Source organism: Salmo salar, chromosome ssa24, assembly GCF_905237065.1.
Source record: "Salmo salar chromosome ssa24, Ssal_v3.1, whole genome shotgun sequence".
Taxonomy (NCBI): Eukaryota; Metazoa; Chordata; class Actinopteri; order Salmoniformes; family Salmonidae; genus Salmo; species Salmo salar.
Genome location: NC_059465.1, coordinates 27,500,533 through 27,508,425, shown reverse-complemented (window position 1 = coordinate 27,508,425; position 7,893 = coordinate 27,500,533).

The window sequence follows — 7,893 nt, the reverse complement described above, 5'->3', positions numbered from 1 at the left end:
TCTTCTTTTGGGTGATCCTAAACATTGTTAACATTTTACTACTAGATTTAAAAAAAATAAGTACTTTGACAAATCTGAAAACTATAGCTGGAAGTACAGAGCAGAGCCCTTTTGGTGTCAGATTGGTTGCTCTTGTTTTTCTGGCCGTCATGCATTAGTAAACTAGTTATTGTGTAATTTAAATCGATATTTTTCTAATTCTACATGTATTGGGATTATTGTATGATGATGTTTACATAATTTGAATGTAGAATGCATGTGTATGTTGACCATGTGCCCCTCTACATGCGGTTCTGGTCAGGGCTCATGAATTAGCTAATAAGTCTCAGTTCAGGTCCATAGGCCCTCATGTCTTGTTTAAACAAACCAGTGAAAAAAGTGAAAATGAGAGAGTTGCTACTGTTCCCTTGTTTGTGCATCGTCAAACTCAATTTATAGCAACAAATTAACTAAAACCTGCTACTTTTTATTACTACCACTACTAATAAGGATAAATCAAAAATAAATACCTCTTCAAGTGGTAGAAGTGGTTATTATGACAACAGATGATCACGTCATAGTCATACATTATCCCACAGTAAGTTAAGTAAAACTGATTTCCAGCCTGTGGTTGTGTAGACAGAGAAAAGAGTGCTAACAGAAATAATTGTAATGTACGGCTCCTTTGAGGTCTTCAGAGGTTGCATTCCTTCTTTCTCTATGTATTACTCGTGCTGTCACAGGACTGAGGTCAGTCAACGCTGTTGAACAACAGCACAGCCTCTTAAATGACAAATCATTATCCTCATCATCATCATCCAATTCCATCAACATTGCACCATTTGTTAGGCCAGGGAAAATCCACTTCACGGATTTGTGGACTGTAGAAGTCCCAGCTTTTAGTTAGTGCCTCTGACAGCTTTCACCCACATGCCTCAGCTTGACTAGGCACCATATTGTGACCTGCTTGGCTGGGTGACCGGCTGACCGCTGCTTTGACCTCTTCGGCACACTGTGAAACAGCCTGGGCCTGTTGGAGCTGGACACAGAAAGGCCATGACTAGGGTTGAAAAGGTACTGATAATTTACCAAAGTTACCGGAATATTCAGTAATTTTGGTAATTAACAGAATATCTATGGCAATCTATCGTAAGTTTGGTAGTTTATATTTTTTTAATATCTGTATCCATATTGTCTATGAGTTTCTAGTAGATAGACCACATGGTTCAGCAGAGAATATACTAATTAATGACAAAGGCATCTAATCAACAATGTTATTATTTAGCAATTATCTCTGCAACTCCAACTATTGACTTTTTTCACAACTGCCACTAGTTTGATGCCAAAACATTGACAACAAATACATATTGGTATAGTAAAATCAATGTGTAAAGAATAGTTCATGCTAAAACCCCTCATATTAAACACCAATGGTATTCACTAAGTTGATGGTTTATGTTTAGGATAATGTTTTACAACTTAGTCATATTTACTTACATTTATTTATAATGTTTTTGAATTACACTGAGTGTACAAAACATGAGCACCTGCTCTTTCCATGACAGACTGACCAGGTGAAAGCTATGATCCCTTATTGATGTCACTTGTTAAATCCACTTCAATCAGTGTAGATGAAGGGGAGGAGACAGGTTAAAGAAGGATTTTAAGCCTTGAGAAAATTGAGACATGGATTGGGAATGTGTGCCATTCAGACGGTGAGTGGTCAAAACAAAATATTTAAGTGCCTTTGAAGGGGGTATGGCAGTAGGTGCCAGGAGCACCGGTTTGTGTCAAGAACTGCAGTGCTGCTGGGGGTTTCACACTAAACAGTTTCCTGTGTGTATCAAGAACGGTCCACCTCCCAAAGTATATCCAGCCAATTTGACACAACTGTGGGAAGCATTGGAGTCAACATGGGCCAGCATCCATGTGGAGTCCATGCCTGACGAATTGAGGCTGTTCTGAGGGCAAAAGGGGGGGTGCAACTCAATATTAGGAAGGTATTTTTAATGTTTTGTACACTCTGTGTATATTTTACATGGTAAGGCCAGAGATAATTACAGACACCTATGATAATCTGAACTACCCAAAATGACCACTAGATGTCTTGTGATAGATTACATACAATTCTTGAAAGATACCAACATTCTGGTAGTTTACTGGTAAACTTACGTTTCGAGTAATATACCGTCCCTTTGCAACCCTAGACATTACATTGTTTTAGCCAGACCACCAGAACATATTGGAACTTCTTTGGCAAATGTATCCTCTTGGCTCCAGGACCATCTCACAGGGAATTGTTGTCCCTTTGACAGGTTGTCTACTTTCCTTGTCTAGTTTTGACATGTTTAGGTTACTGTACAATTTTCCATCATACTTGTTACTGTCTTCTGGTTTATGGTTCAGAACACTTGATAAGAAACAGATCAGCATTTCAGGTTGGGAAACAATTCCACCACTTGTGTCATGGATGTTAATTGACTGAAATATGACACCCTTGACAGTTGTGATCACTTGGACAATGCTCTCAAATGGTTGTGTTGGCCCTGGTCCAACTCTCTCTGGAGCCGTGCCCTTTGGCATATTCATAGGGGAGTAAATATTAGGATTCGAAAAGGATCTCAGGATTATTTGTCCGGCATACTCCCAGAACACAAACACTATTGATATGTACAAACCTTAAGACATTGTGACACATCACATACTTGGACTTCAAATTCTGATTGTCAAGGTGGATGTTGTCAGTGTAATTTACCATTAGTATTCATTGCGTGATGGAAACTTTCTAACTAATTTAGGTGGATGTGTGTGGAACTATTATTATTCTATTGCTAATCATATTTTGTAATCATAAATATATTCCATTGTATATTTTGTTCCACATGATGTTGTATTGACAATAAAGTGCACATTTCCAAAAATTTACAAACAGCTATGGAACCAAAGCAACAGGACATAATATTTTTCTCTAGGGGGTGTTTACCTGTCATTGACAGCACACATACAATTGGGGGAAACCAGCTTAACATACAGGAAATGTTTTTGTTTACAATAATCAGAGGCTGGTTTGGCTGCACTGTAGTTTTCAGTAGCCAGGGAGTTACGGCCCACATTTAGCAACCTTTTACAGCCAAAAATATGTTGAGGTATTATCTGTAGAAAACAATCAACCATAGATGATGTTCTCACGGGGTGAGGAATCTGCATAGAAAGTAAAAAGGGTGGGGAACTGTCAAGCTTTTCCTCAGATTGTGTTCTGTAAAATAAATGGGTAAAGGTGTGAAATATGAACCTTTTCATGTATTGTTTTTCAAACCTCTGCAATTTGTGGATTTTTGCTTCTGTTCACTTTCAGAAATATGCACAGAAGTAAAAAAAAAAAAAAGTGGGAAACTGTCAAGCTTTTCCTAAAATTGTATGCCATAAGATAAAAGTGTAAGACATTGACAGTACCAGTCAAAAGTTTGGACACACCTATTCATTCCATTTTTTTTCTTTATTTTACTATTTTCTATATTGTAGAATAATCATGTAGTAACCAAACAAGTGTTAAACAAATCAAAATATATTTTATATTTCAGATTCTTCAAAGTAGCCACCCTTTGTGACAGCTTTGCACACTCTTGGCATTCTCTCAACCAGCATCATGAGGTAGTCACCTGGAATGCATTTCATTTAACAGGTGTGCCTTGTTAAAAGTTAATTTGTGGAATTTCTTTCCTTCTTAATGCGTTTCAGCCACTCAGCATTGCATCCTCTTTAGTGTTGTAGCAAAGTTTTCCTCTCAATGTTGAGAACAGGAGGATCACATCTAGGTTACCACTGGAATTTGAATGACCAGTGCAAAACTATATTGTAAGCTTATAACATTTGTATTATAAGAAATGTTTTAGGATCTGCTATAACAGAGACATTGCTCTGTTTTCTGTCATGAGATGGCTTTGCCCTTCTTCCTTACACTAATCACTGCTCCATCCTGAAACAACTAGGTACAAAACTTCTCACTCAATGGTGGGAACTGGACCACACCCAGATGGCCAGTGCAAAGCTTTATAGTTAAGTACATAAATTCAATACCATGAAAAATGTGTGATAGGCTCTTTTACCTTGACCAATGAATGAATTAAACAATGCATCAAAGACATTGTCATTCATTATTTTAACATAATAGATTTAGTTACAACTTTTTATGCAATAGATTTCTACTTATGGCACTCAACAATTTCTACTACTTAACACTTATTGTCCTTTCTTTTCACCCTGGCACCACAAGTTCTCTCTTAACACCACGATATCTCCAAGGAGAGCTTGGAATGGAATAACACAAATATAAATTCAGTATAGTGTACCCTCCCATGGTACTTAATGGCTCTGGCTGCATCAATCAAGTCTCCTGAAAAGGTCTAGCACTCCTTACAAGTCTCCACTCCCACAGCTATGCCTGTATATCAGTCTCTGGTCTACAAAGACTGTCTGGTGCCTGAAAGTGGCGTGACAAACAGGCAGTACCAGGGTGCACTGTGATTAGCCTCCATGAACTCTTCACTTATGTTAAGCTCTGTTTGCTGAAAGTATTAATATTATTCCAATTGTGTTGATTTAAGGAGGGCATTTTGGAGGGCATTCATAATGTGTTTGGTGAATTGGATGTCCATCAAGGAATTCTCTCCTCTTGTCTAAGATTTAGATGATGAGAAATATCTAAGAGTTAGATGACGAGACATGTTAAATGTTTTGTAAGTTGGGCTTGACTGGGCCTGAAGTGCACACAGATTTTTCCATGATTCAGAATGTGCTGCAAGCCAGGGAGTGATGCAAAGTGGCCATAGTATTGTTAATGTTGTTGTTTTTCTTCTGCTTTACATTGACAGTTAATTTACTATTCAAATACATGGGGTTTTATTAAGTAGTTGCTCTTTAAAGGCTTTAGGTCAGTGAATGATCTAGTAAAAGATGTTATCCCCGACCTATTGGATCAGTTTCCATCTACTGTAAAGAACTGTAATAGATGAGCGATTCTAGGAAGTTATTTAGAGATGGGTTGAATCCTCTCTGTAAACTCACTCAAAATGAAAGTTCTACTATCTTAGGTCAGACAAGCTGCAACTAGACTTGCAACATGTCCACCACTCACTACTGTGAGGGCATGGGCAGCCAAGCACTGAATTCAGAGTGCTTGTTGACTGAACAATACACAAATCTGCTTGTCCTTTAAGTGCGCTTACATGTGAAAGGCAAATACACATTGGCTCTTTGACTGAATCCATTTAGCACTATTTCGGGGAATGCAAAACTGCTGCATTTACAGAAATTATGGGACATTGTCATTTAATTGCATTTCACAATTCATGTTTTGTCCGACAAATGCCTCACTGTTGTGCTACAGGTCCTGCCTCCAAAGTGCAAACCAAGCGCTATGGTTACAGTTTCTTGCTTATAGGACAGGAACGTGTGAGAAAACAATGAATGATCTGTTGGGACATCAGATACCCAGATGGGTTAGAAGAAAAAGTATTTACCCTCTAAATAAAAGTCTCCCTGTTCTGGGATGCATGAATGGTTGCCTTATTCGCATACTGGACCCTTTTAGAATGCACCAAGGATATGTCCCTTGTACCCAAAAGTTTTTGTTCCCAATATGATCAAATATCATTGTGTAGGTCTTCAAAGTAAACCATCTTAGGTGCAACTACCAAACAAACCAGTCTTCGCTTCACTGACCAAACTAAAAAAGAATATTACAAAGGTTGACCAGTTTTTTTTCTCTCTTTTTGTCTTTTTCTTTTTGGCCAGAAACAATGTTGCTGCATTACTTGACTGTTAACCTTCCCCCCTGATGATTTTCTTCAGCATTTTTCACTTCTCTTGTTTGAACAGATGCCGCCCCCCTCCAGCATGACCCGTCCCCCGGGATTGTTATAGTACTTAGTACAATGAAGTAACACGCAATTATATTAATGTTAGAGCACACCCAAGTAAGTTCCCTTTCCAGATAGCGACATCAAACGATATGATGTATAACATTTCCTATGGTTTATAAAACCATGGGCCTCTTTTGTTTGATTCCAGTGAATGGCATGCAAAAGGTTGTCTGAGGTAAACGTGTTGTTGCATGAACGCACTCAACAGCTCTCTCTGTAGCCTCCATTACTGTCCAAACAGCATTTTTTGCAGGATATCAAATCTAATTTTATTTGTCACATGCTTCATAAACAACAGGTGTAGACTATTAGTGAAATGCTTACTGACAGGCCCTTCCCAACAATGCAGAGAGAAAGAAATACAGAAATAATAGAAAACGAATCTATTGGCCAACCAAACTACAATTAAGCGATGGTGAGAGTCAGTGGGAAACAGATTACATTTTAGACGCCGGTAAAGCATCCCTTTGAATTTGATTCAGCAGTCACGATCTTAGGCCTACTTGTGAAACATATATTAATTTGGTGCTGGATTAAACCTCAAGTTAAAGTAGAGGCTTACTGTTTTGTAAACAAGCGATTTCAGGCGGATCTATAGCAGATATGCACAGCATTGGCAGTCTTCTGTTCCTTATAAATATTTGCCACATTTTCCAAGTCAGAACACAACAGACATTTCCCTATGCCTTTTATCTGACCACTAAGTCACCCCACAGAAGTTATGTGTAAATACATGTCCTTGAGTCAAGCAGAAGGTGTTGTCTGTAAATAAGGATGGTTGCTCTTAATGTGCTCTAAACGTATCCCATTATACCCAACCGTCCATCTCAAGTTGTGAATGCCACAGCATCCAAAAGGCAAAAATGTCCTTTGAAAATAGGTCCTGAAAAGGTCCTGAAACCCCCTTAATAGCAGCAATGAGCTTGAGCATGAAACAGGAAGACGTCTCATCCGGACATCTAGTTGAAACATGGCGTGATCTGTCTCTGAAGGTTAACTTGTGTGACTGTGAAACAAATTAAACAAAAAACTTGATAACTGTCCCCTGGCAATTGTCAGTTTACAAAAGACTGGTTCTCAGCTATGTCAAGGCCCCATGCAGCAAGCATTGCTTCTGTAGTTCATCCTCTATTTACCTGCCACTGATATCACAATTAGGCTATAAAATCTATTCATGAATTTTCCTATTCTAACAAACATCTTCTGTTTTGTGTGCAGAACTCTATAGCTTACTGTAAATAGCCTCTGGTCTAGAATGGTCTATACTGAAACGGTCCAGTGTGCACATTGATATAACTCTGTATCTTCCTGGTGCCATAAGAATGCTGCACACCCTTTATATACCCACACATATTTTACATCAGGGTTGGGCAACTTTGTGGGTGAGGGGCCGCAGTGGATCTGTGTACCCACACGTGAAGTCTTTTGGGGTTCTAAGCCAAAAAATATATATTTTTTTGTCTTTGGAAATTGACCTGGGGGCGCGGGCCACCAGTTGCCCATCCCTGTTTTCGATCCTCTGTGTTCTTATAAAACATTTTTTTTGACTTGCCTTATTTAATTTACTGCATTGATTTAAATAATAGACACTATACAGTATTGACATACTGTATATGTATCTTGGGCAATTCATAAAGCTGCTTGAGGACCTTATTACTGATGAATGTGTTTGTTTTTTATGACCATGTTTTTCTTTCTGCTTGTATTTTGTATTTATATTGATGTGTGTATTTTCTGTAATGTATGTAATTCAGAGCTCATCTGTAAAATAGACCGTGGTCTCAGTATGACTCCCTGATAAAATAAAGGTTAAATAAAAAATGTATAAAGTTTTGGCATTCTGTCATTAGTGTTTTTACTAAGCATTGCAACAGTAGCCTATTATTGTGCAAATGAAGGAAATGTAACAACATTTAAAAAGGGAAAAAAAGAAGTATTTGCTGAAATTATAAATTATTTCAAGTAGTATGTCTGTACTTATTTGTTATTTTCC